The following is an 18,228-nucleotide window of genomic DNA, read 5'->3' as shown; positions in this document are numbered from 1 at the left end:
GTAATGGTTAAATTAGAACGCTTGTGTCTACTTAACTAAAATTAAGGTGAGACAAAATTAAGTTTTCAATGATGAATATTCAAATGTTAATTAATTATTTTTAGACAATCGATGATCGAATGAATAACTTCAAGGGTGTAGTCGACCGATACCAAGACTTGTTAATATATTGATTTCTCATAATTTTATTCTTGCATGTTAGTTGATAAAATTTATTTTAAATTTCTTTAATTTTAATAGTTAATTTCAAAATACAAAAATCACCTTTTTATTTATTTTTTAGTATTTTATTTAAATACACTAATAAATTTCACCTTCCTCTTGGGAATGATCCCTACTCACGCTACTACATATTTATTTGTTTGAGTTGAGTTGGGTTAATTTGGGCGCGATACGACTAAGCGCTACCAAATTTTGGCGTCGTTTTTGGGAAAGAAATTTAATTTATTTTGGTTTTTGTTTTTATTTTATTCACCGTTTTCTAATCTTTTTTTTTTGCAAGAATTCTTATGGTGTAATGCTTCGAGATGTCAAATCGACAAGTATTCTCAAGTTTTATCCAGCAACACGAAGAGCCATTCTATGCAGCATGGGAGAGATTCAAGGATTTGACAACCATATTTCGGAATCATGATTTTTCTAACTATTCTATCCTTATATTTTTTTCTTGATGGTTTGGATGCAGTGACAAGAAGATGGTAATTGATGGAGCTTTCACAGACGATACTCAACTATTTTGCCGAGATGATGATAATATGATACACCTGTTGGACGATATGCCAGAATTCGACTCTTATCGGTATTGGGATCTTATACCACAAGTATGGAGCCACCAATACCCACAGGATACTCAATACCCGAATTTTACAGACCAACCATTCGAGCTTCAAAAGGGGGAGGTAAGTTGTTCTTAATTGATCTTACATCCGTTAGAATATATAATGAGCAAGTTCGTGGCATCGACTAAGGCAGATATAGAAGACCTAATCAATTCTAGATGCTACCTTGTGGAGCTAATGGATAATATCAAGAGATCAATCCTCCATGAACACAAAGAACAAGAATTGAATCAAGATACTCAAGCAGTGACCAACCCAATTTGGTTCGATTATGATGACTCAGAGAACCAGGATTGGGAGTGCGAATCAAATCATGCTGAATATTTAGAGGTGTTTGAGTCTTCTCTTCTTATTCAACCTCAGTCGAAAGATGTTCTGGAAGAAATAAAGTATGATGAAAATATGTTGCCACTCAAGTTTGAGGATGATGGAGTTCAAGATTCTATTGATTTAAGCTTATCGATAGTATTATCATACACACATCCCCAAGATCCTTCCCTTCCATCAATACTAGTTTCAAAAGATTTTGGCTTCCGAGGGCCAACGAAGATGTTCTCTTCCCATGTCTACCAGTGATCGAACAAAAACCAACACGTAAAATCAATATAATTATCTCTCTTTTATGCTCAATATTATCGCAAGTGCACGACTCAAGTTATAGAAAAGTGTACGGTGTACGAGTATCGTTCTCAGGGACTATGTCACAATAACTCAATTATTTTATTTTTCTACCCAAAGTAACAAAAGTTGATGATTGATTTTAACTAAAATTTATTACTAATGAACTCAAATTAAATAACTAGAATTAATGCATATAACAAAACCAACTTTTCAAGATTGAGAAAATATAATATAAAAGGATTTTTTGTTGGAATTTCGGACCTTTCCCCTAATTGAACTGGACGATTGAATCTTAATTTAATACACATATATTTGACAGAAATTCCTGAAGCATCGACACTCTCTCTCGAGTTTATGACAATCTAATTCAAGTTAATGAAACAATTAAATCCCTTTAATTATTTATTATTACTGATTGATTGACGTTCTTTGAATTCCTATAACTTTCAACCTGGTTGTCTATGGTTATCAACATGCACTAAATATCATATCTCTATGCATATTTTAAGTCCTTGAATTTTATTATTCGTCCTAATTATGAATCTATCTCTCGAAAGAAATTCACAACTTACGAATCTATGCTAAAGTTAGCTACTCCTCAACATAGAATAATAAACCATGATAAAATCAAATATTAGTATAAATCAAACTCAATTCGTCCAAAGATACAATCACACAAACATGTTTCGGGGTTTGGATCCCCTAAATTCCAACAAAATAAAGGTTTAGCTACTACAACTCATAATAAAATTCAATCTAACAAAATTTTCAACATAAAAATCCAGAAAGTTCGAAGAAGAAAGACTCCCAACGAGAAGAAGAAGTCTTCAATGTTCAGCAGCCGCCGTCGCCTCAATTCTCTGTGTATCCAACCCTTGAAACGTCTTAAAATATCCTATATATAGTGCCCCTCAGAGTCCTTTCCAAATAAAACTCCCGGAATAATAATTTCCATAATTACGCGAGAGCGCCTTAGCGGTAGAAAAGAGCTGCTCGGGCGCTGGGAATTCCACCGCTTTCTACCTTGCATATTGAGTATGCGCTCGAGCGATTATAATCTACCGATAGGGCGCTAAATTTCTTTAAATTTTCTGTCGCTCCATAGTATTCTTGCGCTCGGTATATTAAATCCTGCAGACCGAGCGCAACTCCTTATGATTCCCAAAATTAGGATTTTTCTCATTTTCCTGCCAAATTAACCATAAATCAATAGGAGTGAACAAAATACACAGAAATACACTAAAATGCAACAATAAATGGATAAATACAAACAAAAAGACATGGAACGCATGCAAAACACAAAGAAAACAAGCAATAAAACACGGGAAATTGACTCCTATCAACCTCCCCAAACTAACTTTTGCTTTGCCCTCAAGAAAAACAGGTGACAAAATAAAATGCAAACATAACACAAAACACAACCACTATGGATAAACTCATATTTTCCAAGCCTCAAAAAATTCACTTCAAACATAAACATTCACAGATTGCCCTTCAGATTTCATGTGAACGTGAGTGTGTGTGTAGTGGCCCCAATGTCATGCACCTCGAAGAAACTCAATTTACTTGGGCTATAAGATCTAAGTGACAAATCAGGGTAAATATACCTCGTAAAAACCCGTTCTCTCAGTTATGTCTCTACCTTTTCACCTCCTTCGGAATTTGCAGAAAATTGCCTATAGATATTAGTTACGCACCACCGGATTTTGCATCCGGTGATTTTATAATCTCATTTGGTCTGCAAACTTAGCTATGATTTTAGGATTAGAATTTCAATCCCAAATTAAGCCCGGATGGAATTCTAAAAATTGTTTTCATACCCCATTTAACCCGCAGACTTAGCTATAACTTTGATAGGATTTGGATTTGAATCCCCTCGTCTATAGCCCGGATGGAGTATCTTTGTTAAAAAATTGGATTTCTTTTTGCAAGAAATCAGTTTTTTTTCAATGCCCCATTTATCCCGCAGACTTAGCTTTAATTTAGGAAGTAGGATTTCAATCCCTAAATAAAGCCCGGATGGAACATTAAAATTAAAAAAAAATTACGAGTGCACTATGAATCATTCACTTTTCCAAACTCATCAGTGCGTTAGTAGAGTTAACCGAAATTACAAAGTATTCAATCGAGTTCGAAAAACCCTTAGTGTCGGGCAATGATCTAACCACTGTAACTTAGTCTTTCTTAGTGCACTTCACTAGTTAAACTATAGTGCAATGAAATATTCACACTCAATCCAAAGGTCACAATTATTTAACAATTTTTTTAAAAAACATTTTCTTCCTACGCATCATCACTGGATTTTATGAATTCATCCATAGATCGCATGCATTACACAACACACAACAAAAGACGCAGACAAAATGCATGAAAACATAAAAGACACCCTCCCCAAACTAGAAACAAGCATGGTACTTAATTCTAAACAAACGAAAAACGAACCTAAAAGCATGGAGAAAAAAAAACAGAACTTATGATGCAAAACACACAAAATAAAACAAAATAAAACGAAAACAAACACTCCCCTGATCATTGGTCCTCATCGTCGCCATCGGCTTCGTCATCTGAATCATCAGGCAGATTATGGCGGAGAGCAGTGTATTGGAAATGGAATGGAGGTGGATATGGTGGTGGAGTATGATAGGCCACAGGGTCAAACCCGACATGAGAGATTAACCCTCGAAGCATAGCGTTCTGTGACTCCAAGTGGGCAAAAATGACGTTTTGGCACTCATTATGATATTGAGCCCAGACATACAATTCATTGGTCGTCTCGGTAGCAGAGCGACGACTGGGCATTGGTTTTGGAACATGCCTAAAAAATATACCGGCCCCGGAACTTTCCTGCCCATGCGATGTAAACTCATGTAACCGAACCACCCTTTTCGTTTTCAGAATAGAAGTGTCGACCGACTTCATAGGGTGCTTCCATTCCTCGTCGTCGTGAACTACAAAACCTGCCTGAATACAGAGGGAAGTAAAAATGGATGGAAAGAACATGCCGATGTTGGGGGAGCGGATAGACGTATATAACTCCTAGTTATGATCTTGCCGACATTGATCGGCCATTGCTTATACAAGGCAAACAACAATAAAGCCCGACTTATCACGATGTCATTTGTGTGGGAAACGGGAATCAGAAGATGAGTGAGAAACGCGTACAAAAGAGCCGGATGTACTTGCAAAAACTTTTATTTAAAAGACAGAAACTTCATCGGATCTTTCCACACATTAGCATCATAACAAAATTCCGAAGTGACAAGATTTAGATCGGGTTGAGCCTTAAATGCCAAGAATTGGATATCATCAACCACCGGTGTTTGCAACAAAGTGTTAATCGTGTCGGGGTCAAAAGGAACCACTTACCCCGGACAAAAACCTTGCTATCAGTGTGTTCCGAGGCGTTGGCGTAAAACTCCCTTACCAAGGGCATGACGGCGGCGGGCGGTTGGCGGCAGAATTCGGTCCAGCCACATTGAACTATGCCTAAGGCGTTGGTATGAGCCGGTTCTAGATCAATTCCTCTCTCAGGGATCGTGTTTCGGCTGAGCTAGGCGACTTAAAATCGCGCTTTGGCTTTTGCAGAGATGAATTTCCCGTCAATAATGGTGGAGGATGAAGAAGAAGCACGGGAGGTAGCGATATTTGCTCTTTTTGGACCCATCGTGAACGTGGTGTAAGAGATCGTGAGTGATTACCTGTGATTTGAAGGAGATAGAATGAGATTGAGAAGAAGCTGAAAGGGGCGTAGGGTTTAGAGTAAGAGAAGCAAAGAAATATAATGAAAGGGTAAAGGGGATCGGGCAATTTTAATTCTGTATCTGCGCGATGCGCTAGGTCTGCAAAATTTAGCAGAACGAGCGCAACCCCAATTAAGTAAGAACAGAGAGTTGGGCATTCTTATGTGCTCGGTCTGTAGAATTTTGCACACCGAGCGCACCCCTATGTGAGCAAAGAAATAAGTTGAAGGAATTTTGGGCGCTCGATCTACATAATGTTGCATCCCGAGCGCACCCATTTTGAATTTTTTTTGAAAATAAAAGAAAATAAAATTGCTAAAACTTAAAAGAACAGAAGAGTAAAAAGTCTGAAGCAAAATAAATTAAAATAAAGGAAAGCTGACGAGTACTTCTCAATTTAGAGTCTAGAGCTCAACTGTTCTCCTCCCCAAACTAGTCTTGGTCAGTCAGTGTGGTGATGACTGGCATTGAGTCGACATCACCCCCCACATAGTGTTTCAGCCTCTGAGAATTGACCGTGAAAGACTCATTTCTTGCATTCTTTATTGCAATTTCCCCCGATGGATACACCTTAGTGATTTTGTAAGGACCGGACCACCTAGACTTCAACTTCCCAGGAAAGAGCCTCAGCCTAGCGTTAAACAAAAGAACTGTATCTCCTTACTTAAATTCTCTTTGGCTAATGTGTCTGTCATGTATTCTCTTGGTCCTTTCTTTGTATGGCACCTCCATATCGTATGCTTGATCTCGAAATTCCTCTAATTGGTTCCGCTCAAGCAATCTCTTCTCACCTGCAACAGCAAATTCAAAATTTAATGCTTTGATAGCCCAAGATGCTCTATGCTCAAACTCAACTGGCAAATGACATGCCTTACCAAACAACAGTCTATATGGAGAGGTGCCTATAGGAGTTTTAAAAGCAGTTCTGTAGGCCCATAATGCATCATCAAGTCAAAGTGCTGATAGTCGTGTTTTGTTTGCATATTTTGATGTTATTTTGTTAGTAGTTTGCATGCATTTATTTTCTTTTGTTCATGTTTTATCTTAGTTTTGTCTTTTACATGCATTTAGCTTCATAACATGCTCCCGGGTTTAATGTGTAGGAGATATCAAGTTTGAAGAAAGAAGGCAGAATTTTGGTAAAAGTCCATGCGCTCGATCCCATGAACTTATAGGATCGAGCCTAGCATCTGGATTATAAAGGCAGTGGCAAGGCATTTTCCATGCGCTCGAGCGGATGAACTCACGCGATTGAGCGCGGCCAAGAAATTTGAAACAGTGAATCGCATATTTTAGCGCGCTCGAGCGGACGTACTCATGCGATCGAGTGCGCTGGTCTGTTCGGGAAAAATATTTTAATTTTGGAAACTTTGTTATTTTGGACCCTAGTTTTTATTAAGTTATTATTACGTTTTTTAGAGATGATTATCAGACTTTTGGAGATCTCTAAGGCGGCTAGGTTTTATTCGAACTCTCTCTCAAGTTTTCTTCTCTTCTTTTGAATTTTTCTTGAGTTTTTGATGGATCATTGTAGCTAAACTCTTATACTTGGTTGAGGGAGAAGAAACCTTGTTATAATTTATTCATGAGATTCAATTTTTAGTGTTTAATTCTTATTGAGTATTAATAATTGATCTGTTTGATTTCATGTTGGTATGCGAGATTTTAGGATTGGCCAGCTTAGGATTTTGCTATGCAAACTATAGCTAAATTAGAATTCAAATCCATAACTGTTTGAATCAACTAATTTGCGAAGCAACTACGTATGATATTTTCTGCTGTTGAATTTATTAATTCGTAGGATCAATTATTGACTAGGCTAAATACAACTGCTGGTGTTTGTGTTGTCTAGATTCGTCAGTTTTACTCGTTTGAATGCTACAGTGGATTTAAATCTGATCACTGGTATTGGGTTAATTTATGGGGTAAGGGTTAATCTAGAACGTTGGTGTCTAATTAACTAAGATTAAGGTGAAACAGGAATTTGATTTTCAATGATGAGTATTTGATAGAATTAATTATTTTTAGGGAATCGATGATTGAATGAATAAATATCAAGGGTGTAGTCGACCGATATCAAGTCTCGTCTCTTATTGATTTCTCCAGTTTAATTTTCATTCTTGCATGCTAGTGATAATATTTCTCTTTAATTGCTTAAATTTTTCAGTAGTTAATCTCAAATCTCAAAACCCCTTTTTGTTTATTTAGAACACATTAAATTTACCTTTCCTCGTGGGAACGATCCCTACTCATACTACTGCATTATTTATTTATCTGATTGAGTCGGTAATTTGGGCGTGACACGAACCAAATTTTGGCGCTGTTGCCGGGGACTCGATGTTTAATTTATTGTGTTCTTTTTCCTTTTCCTTTTATTTTGTTAATCTCACTATCTTCTCTTTTCTTTTTTACTAGTCTCTCTCGTTTATGCTTTCAAGTGACTTTACTGAAGAAGATTTTTTCTACGACCCAAAAATTGAAAGGACTTTGCACAGGCAAATGAGAGAACTTCGTAGGAAACAACAAGAAGAAGCTGCTCGAGCTTCTTTTCCAGAAGAAGAGATGGCTGCTAATGCTAATGCTAATGCTAATCTGAGTCTTAGACAATTGGGCACTCCTGATTCCAATCAACAACCTTTATGCATTACTTTTCTTACATTAGAAAATAGTGCTACTTTTGAGCTTAAATCTGGATTAATTCACTTATTACCTGCTTTTCATGGTCTTGCAGGTGAGGACCTGAATAAAAATCTAATGGAATTCCACGTGGTTTGCACGAGTATGAAACCCCATGGAGTGACAGAGGAGCAGATTCAACTGAGAGCCTTTCCTTTCTCTTTGAAGAGTGCTGCTAAGGATTGGCTATATTACTTGCCCTCTGGTTCCATCACAACTTGGACGGAGATGAAAAGAATCTTTCTGGAAAATTTTTTTCCAAGCCTCTAGAGCTGCGAACATCCGGAAGGAAATCTATGGAATCAAGCAATACTCAGGGGAAGCACTGCATGAATACTGGGAGCGGTTCAAGAAGCTTTGCGCTAGCTGTCCGCAGCACCAAATAAGTGAAAATCAATTGATTCAATTATGCTATGAAGGTTTGTTGCCTCATGACAGGAGTATGCTAGATGCAGCAAGTGGAGGCGTTTTTATGGATAAAACGCCGGTACAAGCGAGAAATTTAATTGAGAATATGGCTGCCAATTCTCAATAATTCGGCACCAACAGGAATGAGCATGTACCAAAGAAGAACAGCGAGGTAAATGTCTCTTCCCTTGAGCAAAAATTAATTGAATTGACGTCTCTTATGCGTCAGATGGCTGTAGGGAATGGACAAACTACAAAGGCATTTGGGATTTGTGCTGCAGTGGGACATGCTACTGATATGTGTCCCATTCTTCAAGATGAATCGGTTGAACAGATCAATGCTACTGGAGTATTTCCTGGACCACCACAGAGGAAATATGATCCCTATTCCAACACATACAATCCTGGTTGGAAGGATAATCCAAATTTGAGATATGGGAATCCTCAGGCGAATCAATCTGGGCCTCAAGCACCACCTCACAATCAAGCTTATAGGCCACCGTATCCTCCACCACAGCAGCGCCCTCAAATTCCAACGCCTGGTGAGTTTTTAGAAAATATTGTTAAGGATCTTGCTACTAATACTGTAACTTTCCAACAGGAAACAAGAGCAAGTATCCAAAACTTGAATACCCAGATGGGACAGCTCGCCACTGCAATCAACAAGTTGGAAGCACAACATTCCAATGCTTTACCATCTCAAACAATTCCAAATCCAAGAGAGAACGCAAGTGCAATTACTCTAAGGAATGGAAAAGAGTTGAAAATTAAGGAGAAAGAGGTTGAGGTTTCACCTAAGGAAAAGCGACAAGAAGAACCGAAGGCGACTGATGGAGAGGCATCCAAGGATGAAGCACCAAGAGGTAAGTTTCCTCCACTTTCTGAATATAAGCATGTTGCCCCTTTTCCCTTAGCACTTAAGGAGTCTAGAAAATATGAATGGATAAAGGATCTTTATGAGACTTTTCGTAGATATGAGGTGAATATTCCGCTGTTAGATGCTATTAAGCAGGTGCCTCGATACGCGAAGTTCTTGAAAGAATTGTGCACATCAAAGAGGAAACAGACACTGAAGGGTTGTCAAAAAGTGGAACTTGGTGAGAACGTATCTGCTGTGATCCAACAAAAATTGCCCGCAAAATGCAAGGATCCAGGTATTTTTTTCTATCCCATGCACTATAGGGAATGTTAGACTTGAGAATGCCATGTTAGATCTAGGAGCATCAATCAATGTTATGCCATATTCTATCTGTGCATCCTTGAAACTTGGTCCCTTGAATAAAACTGGAATTGTTATTCAGTTAGCTGATAGGTCTAATGCATACCCTAAGGGAATAGTGGAAGACGTGTTAGTGCAAGTAAATGACTTGGTATTTCCTGCAGATTTTTATGTGCTAGACATGGAAAACGGTGATCATAATAGTCCTATTTTGTTAGGTAGACCATTCTTGAAAATTTCCATGACTAAAATTTATGTTCACAGTGGCACAGTCACAATGGAATTTGATGGCGAGGTTGTGAAATTTAACATTTATGTTGCCATGAAACTTCCGGATAGTGATGATTGTGTATTTTCTATTGATATTGTGGATTACTTGGCACAAGATTATTGTGAGCATGTAGGAAAAGATGATCTAGAGGTGGATATTGTTGCACCCATTCAGCAGGATGATGACATTGGATTCAGCGAAGAAGTGCAGGAGATTGAGGGAATTCTGAATAGTTCGCCCGAGCTACCTCAGCCAGGTAATATCTCTTATATATCATTACCAATCTCTAATACTCGGTGCCTTCCATCTGTTTTGCAGGCACCCATGGTCGAACTAAAGACACTTCCAAAACATCTCAAGTATGTTTTCCTTGGAGAAGGAGAAATATTACCAGTCATCATCTCCAGTAGTTTGAAAGCCAACCAAGAGGAACAGTTAGTCAAAGTACTGCAAGAGCACAAGACTGCTATTGGGTGGACTATAGCAGACATCAAGGGAATTAGACCTTCCACATGCATGCACCGAATTTTAATGGAGGATGGTGCGAATCCCTCACATCAGCCGCAGAGAAAGTTGAACCCACCGATGATGAAGGTGGTAAAGGCTGAAATTCTGAAACTACTTAAAGTTGGGGTCATCTACCCAATTTCTGATAGTCAGTGGGTCAGCCCAGTCGAAGTGGTACCCAAGAAAACCGAAATTACTGTGGTGAAGAATAAGAATGACGAGATGGTTCCCACCCATATTCAAAATGGGTGGAGGGTTTGTATTGATTAAAGGAAGCTGAATGCCGGAACCCGAAAGGACCATTTTCCTTTACCCTTTATTGATCAAATGATTGAAAGGTTAGCATGTCATCCCTACTATTGTTTTCTTGATGGATACTCTGGCTATTTTCAGATTGAAATTGCACCGGAGGATCAGGAAAAGACGACATTCACATGTCCGTTTGGCACCTTTGCATATCGACGGATGCCCTTTGGACTTTGCAATGCACCGGCCACTTTTCAACGGTGTATGGTTAGTATCTTTTCAGATTTCATTGAGCATATCTTAGAAGTTTTTATGGATGATTTTACTGTATATGGTGATTCATTCGAGAACTGTCTGTCTAACCTTGCACTTGTCCTTAAGAGGTGTGTCGAAACCAACTTAGTCTTAAATTCTGAAAAATGTTACTTTATGGTTGGGCAAGGTGTTGTGTTAGGTCATGTTGTTTCATCTAAGGGAATAGAGGTAGACAAGGCTAAAATTGATATTATTCTGTCTCTCCCTTATCCCACATGTGTGCGGGAAGTGCGTTCTTTTCTTGGCCATGCAGGTTTCTACAGGAGATACATTCAGGACTTCGCCAAGATCGCATCCCCCATGTGCAAATTGTTGCAAAAAGATGTACCGTTTGAGTTTGATGAACCACGCAAAACATCTTTTGACAAACTCAAAGACTCTTTGACATCTGCACCAATAATCCAACCACCGGACTGGAGCCAACCATTCGAGATCATGTGTGATGCCAGCGACTATGCTGTTGGCGCGGTTTTGGGCCAAAAAGTTGGGAAAGCATCGCATGCTATATACTACGCTTCGCGTATCCTTAAAGATTCCCAACGGAACTACTCCACTACTGAAAAGGAGCTTTTAGCTGTTTCTTTTGCATTAGAAAAATTTTGCTCTTATTTACTTGGTGCTAAAGTCATTGTTTATTCTGATCATCAGCTCTTCGCTTTTTGATGGCGAAGAAGGAGGAAAAATCAAGGCTAATAAGGTGGATACTGCTTTTGAGCGAATTTGACGTGGAAATCAAGGACAAAAGAGGGACAGAGAATCGAGTTGCTGACCACTTGAGTTGCCTAGTTCATGTGGATGAGGATCTGAATTTGCGTGAAGAATTTCCTGATGAACAGTTGTTTTCAGCAAGCACATAATTACCCTGGTACGCAAACATTGTCAATTATTTAGTTACTCAAGGGTTTCCCTCTGAATTTTCCAAGGCACAAAAGGACAAAGTGAGAAGCGATGCCAAGTATTATGTGTGGGATGATCCATACTTGTGGAAACACTGCGCTGATCAAGTCATACGTCGATGTGTACCTGTGAGTGAGGTAATCCCTATTCTCACGTTTTGTCATTCCTATGCTTGTGGTGGCCATTTTGGAGCGAAAAAGATAACAAGAAAGGTGTTGGATTGCGGATTTTTCTGGCCATCCTTATTTCGAGATGCTTACGTTTTCTGTAAGTCGTGCACTCAATTCCAGAAGACAGGTAATATCTCCCAACGCAAGGATATGCCCCAGCAACCTATTTTAGTTTGTGAAATTTTTGTTGTGTGGGGCATCGACTTCATGGGACCTTTTTCTAGTTCATATGGATTTATTTATATATTTCTTGCTGTGAATTATGTCTCGAAATGGGTGGAAGCAAAGGCCACTCGAACTGATGATTCTAAAGTTGTTGCAGAGTTTATCAAGCACAATCTTTTCTCTAGGTTTGGAATTCCACGAGCCACCATCAGTGATAGAGGAACGCACTTCTGCAACAGAACTGTGGCCAGTTTGCTAAAAAAATACCATGTGACGCACAGGATCTCCACCGCATACCACCCATAATCGAATGGTCAGGCTGAAGTTTCGAATCGAGAGATTAAGTCCATCCTAGAAAAGACCGTGAATCCTACAAGGAAGGACTGGAGCTTACGTTTGGATGATGCTCTGTGGGCTTATAGAACCGTGTTCAAGACGCCGATTGGAATTTCCCCATATCGGCCGATTTTTGGAAAACCATGCCATCTGCCAGTGGAATTGGAGCATAGAGCCTATTGGGCTATCAAAAACTTTAACATGCAGATGGATGAGAGTGGCGAGCACCGAAAGCTGCAGTTGCAAGAATTAGAAGAGATCCGCAATGATGCTTATGTCAGCTCTAAGATTTACAGGGACAAGACAAAGTCCTTCCACAACAAGATGATCTCTAGACGGGAATTCGAAGTCGGTCAGAAAGTTTTGCTCTATCATTCATGACTTTGGTTGTTTCCAGGTAAGTTACGTTCACGTTGGAATGGACCGTTTGTTGTAACTAATGTCTTTCCTCATGGTGCAGTCAAATTTCAAAGCTTGGACACATCCAAAACATTCAAGGTGAATGGCCACCGGCTTAAACACTACTATGAAGGAGTCCAAGCGAACGTAGGAGGAGACGAGCATGATATCACTCTAGATGCTCCGCCAAATGTCGACTAAATTGCGGCATGCAGTCGAGCTATAGACTGACTGTAAATTTAGTGCTGAGTGGGAGCCAACCCAGTGTTTATTTCCCTTTTTTTTTTATTTGTTTTTATTGTTTTGGTTTATTTTTTCTTTCATTTGTTTTTCGAAAAATTTTGGAAAATTTTAAAAAAAATTTTTAGCATTGTGCGCTCGATCCCGCGTACTCATTTAATCGAGCGCACGTTTTTCCCCTAGTTCTCTGCCCCGGATATTTTATAAGGCGCGCTCGATCCTGCGTACTCACGCGATCGAGCCCGCAATTTTACCCAGTTTTCTGCCCGCCTATTAAGTAGCGCGCTCGATCCTGCGTACTCACGCGATCGAGCACGCTCCCCTAATCGATAAAAATTCCTTCTTTTCTTTCCTTTTCCCTCATTCTCCCCTCACTCATCTCCTCGGCTCCCTAGAACCCTAAACCCTTAAAATTTTGATTCTTTCCAATCTCACATATTGTGCTTCATATCTTGCAGGCATCATTCAAGGGCTTGAATCATCCCTCCTCCTCTCATCTCCACTTCTCAATCGCCATATTTTGCTCAGAAACACCGGAATTCTTAGTGCACGACACGTGTTCGATAAATTGTCTCTGTCAAGTTTTCTTGCACTTCTCACACCATTATGGGCCCGAAACGCACTCGAGAGATCGGCTAATCTTCTCGCCAAGGAACAAGGAATGCCCACGATTCACTCAACCTTTCCGGCCGATTCATCAACCAAACGACTCTAGATAGGTACGATCATGCTAAGACCAATCGCTCCCCTATTACTGAGAGGGGTTTTGATATAGAAGCTTACGACAACGATGTGGCTAACCAACTCTTGAACCGTGGGTGGGGACCATTTTCTCAACAACCTTCTCCGACTATTGTCCCTATTGTGAGGGAATTTTATGCTAATGCTGCGGAGCGCACGAATAGTAAGGCCTTCATTCGAGGCATTTTGGTTTCGTATGCGCCCCAATATCTGAATACCCTTTTGGCGACGCCCGACATCGATGATAGTTTGTACCGAGCATAGCCTTCGCCCCGGATTTTCACGAGGTCATTCAGCAATTATGCATGGTCGGGGCTGCCTGGCAGGATCCAGTTACTTTTAAGTGCTTTAAGGAGAAATACCTACTGAAGGATCCGACCACTTGGTACATTTTCGTTGCCCGCCGTCTGATGCCCATTTCACACACGAGCGAAGTCCATGTTGAGCGGGCCGTGCTGCTTTACGCTCTTTATCTTAATCTGCCGATGAATGCGGGGCGAGTGATTCACGCACAGATGAGGCATTCCATCACGACCAGGACATCGGCTCTCTTCTTTCCAATGATCATCACGCAACTATGCTTGCGCGCCGGTGTGACACATCGACCCAATGAGGAGTGGTTACCCCCAATGCGCCCCATTGATAGAGCGATTGTTAATGCCAAACGAGCTTATCGGAGAAGCCAATTCATGGTGGATGATCGCTTTGTGCCGATCCCCGATCCAGTACGCCCTCTGCTGCTCCCCCATCAAACTACTACTGTCACTGTTAGGGAATTGGCCACCTACGCCTAGCACCAAAACATGTTTAATGCAGTGGTGGCCTCGAATTTTTAGGCCTTGGACTTCATTTTCCGAGGCATTTCAGAGCGGCATGGGATCGATCCCACCATGCTGCCATCAGCTACTCCATTCCCACCGATGTACGAATTTCTCGGCGCTGATCCTGTCCTTTCTCCCGAGCATGAAGAGGAAGACGCCGCCGACCATTAAACCAGGGGAGTTTTTGTTTTATATTTTGTACATATCATTCTGTTTAAGTTTTTTTGCTTGTGTTTTGTGTTTGAAGCATTGAGGGCAATGCTTCATTTAAGTGTGTTTGTGTGTGGGGGGGGGGGGTGCATTACATTCCATTTGCATGCATGAGTGTTTTGTTTGTTTTCATTTTGTTGTTTGTTTGTGTGTCATATACATGAGTTGAGGATGAGATTGTTAGCCTATGATGATGAAGTTATGTTGGAAAATTGAAAAAATTTGGAAAATTTTACTCTTGATCGATTTGAGAAACCATAGGTTGATTGGTGAACATTTCCAAGCACGCTTGTTTAACCGGTGAATTGTAGCGATGTATTAGATATCGTGGATGTCTGTTGGACCATTGCACGACAATAGGTGTTTGTGGAACATGATATTTCTTGAATTTTGATGATTTCTTTGATGTGGCATATACTTTCTTGGATGCACCTTAAAATTTTTTGTTTTATGAAAAAAGAAAAACAATTTTTGGAACTCAATTGACTCCATCCGGGTTGCGAGCAAGATGTTTGAAATCCTATTCATCTTGTTTGTGGCTAAGTAGGCGGATTACATGGGGTTAATATTTTGAAAAAAATAACTTTTAATTCCATCCGGGCTTAAAATGTGAATGAAATTCTATTCATTATTTCATAGCTAAGTTTGCGGACCTAATGGGATTGTAGTTCCATCCGGGCTATAGACGAGGGGATTGAAATTCAAATCCTATCTAGTTATAGCTAAGTATGCGGGTAATTATTGGGACTTTAAAAATATTGGGTGCAAAATCCGATGGTGCGTAATTATTCTCAAAGAAGTTGTGTTGTGTTGAAGGATTGTTGAAAAGAGGGTTTTTGATTGTGAGACTTACACTGAATTGTTTTAGGTCGGCGAATAGTCTTGAAACTTTGTCTTTTGAAGTTGCATGTAGCTGGGAGAACATGTCACACACACGTTCGAATTCGACTGAAGGTGTATCATTGATGATTGAGAGTAGTTATGAACTTGTTTTAAATGAAAGTGGTTTTCTTTGAGGCTATATTATGCATGATCTTCCTTACTTATGTGTTGTTTGTTGTTTCATTTTGTTTTGCATGACTTGCTCGAGGGCGAGCAAGGATTAAGTGTGGGGGTATTTGATAGTCATGTTTTGTTTGCATATTTTGATGTTATTTTGTTAGTAGTTTGCATGCATTTATTTGCTTTTGTTCATGTTTTATCTTAGTTTTGTCTTTTGCATGCATTTAGCTTTATAACATGCTCTCGGGTTTAATGTGTAGGAGATATCAAGTTTGAAGAAAGAAGGCAGAATTTTGGTAAAAGTTCATGCGCTCGATCCCACGAACTTATAGGATCGAGCACAGCATCTGGATTATAAAGGAAGTGGGTAAGGCATTTTCCATGCGCTCGAGTGGATGAACTCACGCGATCGAGCGTGGCCATGAAATTTGAAACAGTGAATCGCATATTTTAGCGCGCTCGAGCGGACGTACTCATGCAATCGAGCGCGCTGGTCTGTTCGGGAAAAATATTTTAATTTTGGAAACTTTGTTATTTTGGACCCTAGTTTTTATTAAGTTTTTATTCGTTTTTTAGAGATGATTATCAGACTTTTGGAGATCTCTAAGGCGGCTAGGTTTTATTCGAACTCTCTCTCAAGTTTTCTTCTCTTCTTTTGAATTTTTCTTGAGTTTTTGATGGATCGTTGTAGCTAAACTCTTATACTTGGTTGAGGGAGACGAAACCTTGATATAATTTATTCATGAGATTCAATTTTCAGTGTTTAATTCTTATTGAGTATTAATAATTGATCTGCTTGATTTCATGTTGGTATGCGAGATTTTAGGATTGGCCATCTTAGGATTTTGCTATGCAAACTATAGCTAAATTAGAATTCAAATCCGTAATTGTTTGAATCAACTAATTTGCGAAGCAACTACGTGTGCTATTTTCTGCTGTTGAATTTATTAATTCGTAGGATCAATTATTGACTAGGCTAAATATAACTGCTGGTGTTTGTGTTGTCTAGATTCGTCAGTTTTACTGGTTTGAATGCTACAGTGGATTTAAATTTGATCACTGGTATTGGGTTAATTTATGGGGTAAGGGTTAATCTAGAATGCTGGTGTCTAATTAACTAAGATTAATGTGAAACAGGAATTTTATTTTCAATGATAAATATTTGATAGGATTAATTATTTTTAGGGAATCGATGATTGAATGAATAAATATCAAGGGTGTAGTCGACCGATACCAAGTCTTGTCTCTTATTGATTTCTCCAGTTTAATTTTTATTCTTGCATGCTAGTGATAATATTTCTCTTTAATTTCTTAAAATTTTCAGTAGTTAATCTCAAATATCAAAACCCCTTTTTGTTTATTTAGAACACATTAAATTTGCCTTTCCTCGTGGGAACGATCCCTACTCACACTACTTCATTATTTGTTTATCTTATTGAGTCGGGTAATTTGGGCGTGACATGACTAAGCGCTACCAAGTGCCCAATCCTTTCTATTTTTACTCACTCTTTTTTTATAAATTTGCTTAATTTCTCGATTGGACACTTCTACTTGGCCACTCATTTGAGGATGATAAGCTGTAGAAACTTTGTGCTTGACACCATATTTCTTAAAAAGTTTTTCGAAGATTTTGTTGCAAAAGTGGGTGCCGCCATCAATAATAACTGCACGGGGTGTACCAAACCGATTAAAAATGTTTTTCTTTAAAAATTTTGTGACCACCAGTGCATTATTAGTTACACAAGCTTCTGCTTCCACCCATTTAGAAACATAATCGATGGCGACCAAAATGTATTTTTTTTGTAAAAGAGTTTGGAAATGGTCCCATGAAGTCGATTCCCCACACATCAAATATCTCACACTCAATAATATTATTCAATGTAATTTCATGAATATTTGAGATATTACCTGTCCGCTGACATCTATCACACTCAATGACAAAAGACCTTGCGTCTTTAAAAATATTGGGCCAATAAAACCCACATTCAAGTACCTTAGCTGCCGTCTTGATTGGCCCAGCATGGCCACCGACCTCACGGTCATGACAATGACTGAGGATAATTTTCATCTCTCCTTCCGCCACACATCTCCGGATCATAGAGTCAGCACAAATTTTAAACAAGAAAGGTTCTTCCCAAAAATAATGCTTTACATCTGACAAAAAAATTTTCTTTTGATGAAAAGACAAGTTATGTGGGAGTGTGCCCATGACCAAGTAATTTGTAAAATTAGCATACCAAGGGGAGTTTTCTATGGAAAACAACTTTTCATCAGGGAACCAATCATCTATGTCCTCAGTATCATTATGTACACAATCAGAAATTCATTCTAGTCTAGACAGGTGATCAGCGACAACATTTTCTACTCATTTTTTTATCCTTTATCTCTAAGTCAAATTCTTGTAA

General features: G+C 39.1%; 1 non-coding gene across 1 annotated transcript; it reads right to left on the bottom strand.

The window, feature by feature from the left end:
- Positions 1 to 532: 532 nt before the first annotated feature.
- On the bottom strand, positions 533 to 637 carry LOC140894007 (small nucleolar RNA R71). Its single transcript, XR_012153563.1, has one exon. It is a non-coding gene; the product is annotated as a small nucleolar RNA R71 (small nucleolar RNA).
- Positions 638 to 18,228: the final 17,591 nt, after the last annotated feature.

This window comes from Henckelia pumila, chromosome 3 (genome assembly GCF_033568475.1).
Source record: "Henckelia pumila isolate YLH828 chromosome 3, ASM3356847v2, whole genome shotgun sequence".
Lineage (NCBI taxonomy): Eukaryota > Viridiplantae > Streptophyta > Magnoliopsida > Lamiales > Gesneriaceae > Henckelia > Henckelia pumila.
This window is presented reverse-complemented; position numbering and strand designations above follow the sequence as displayed.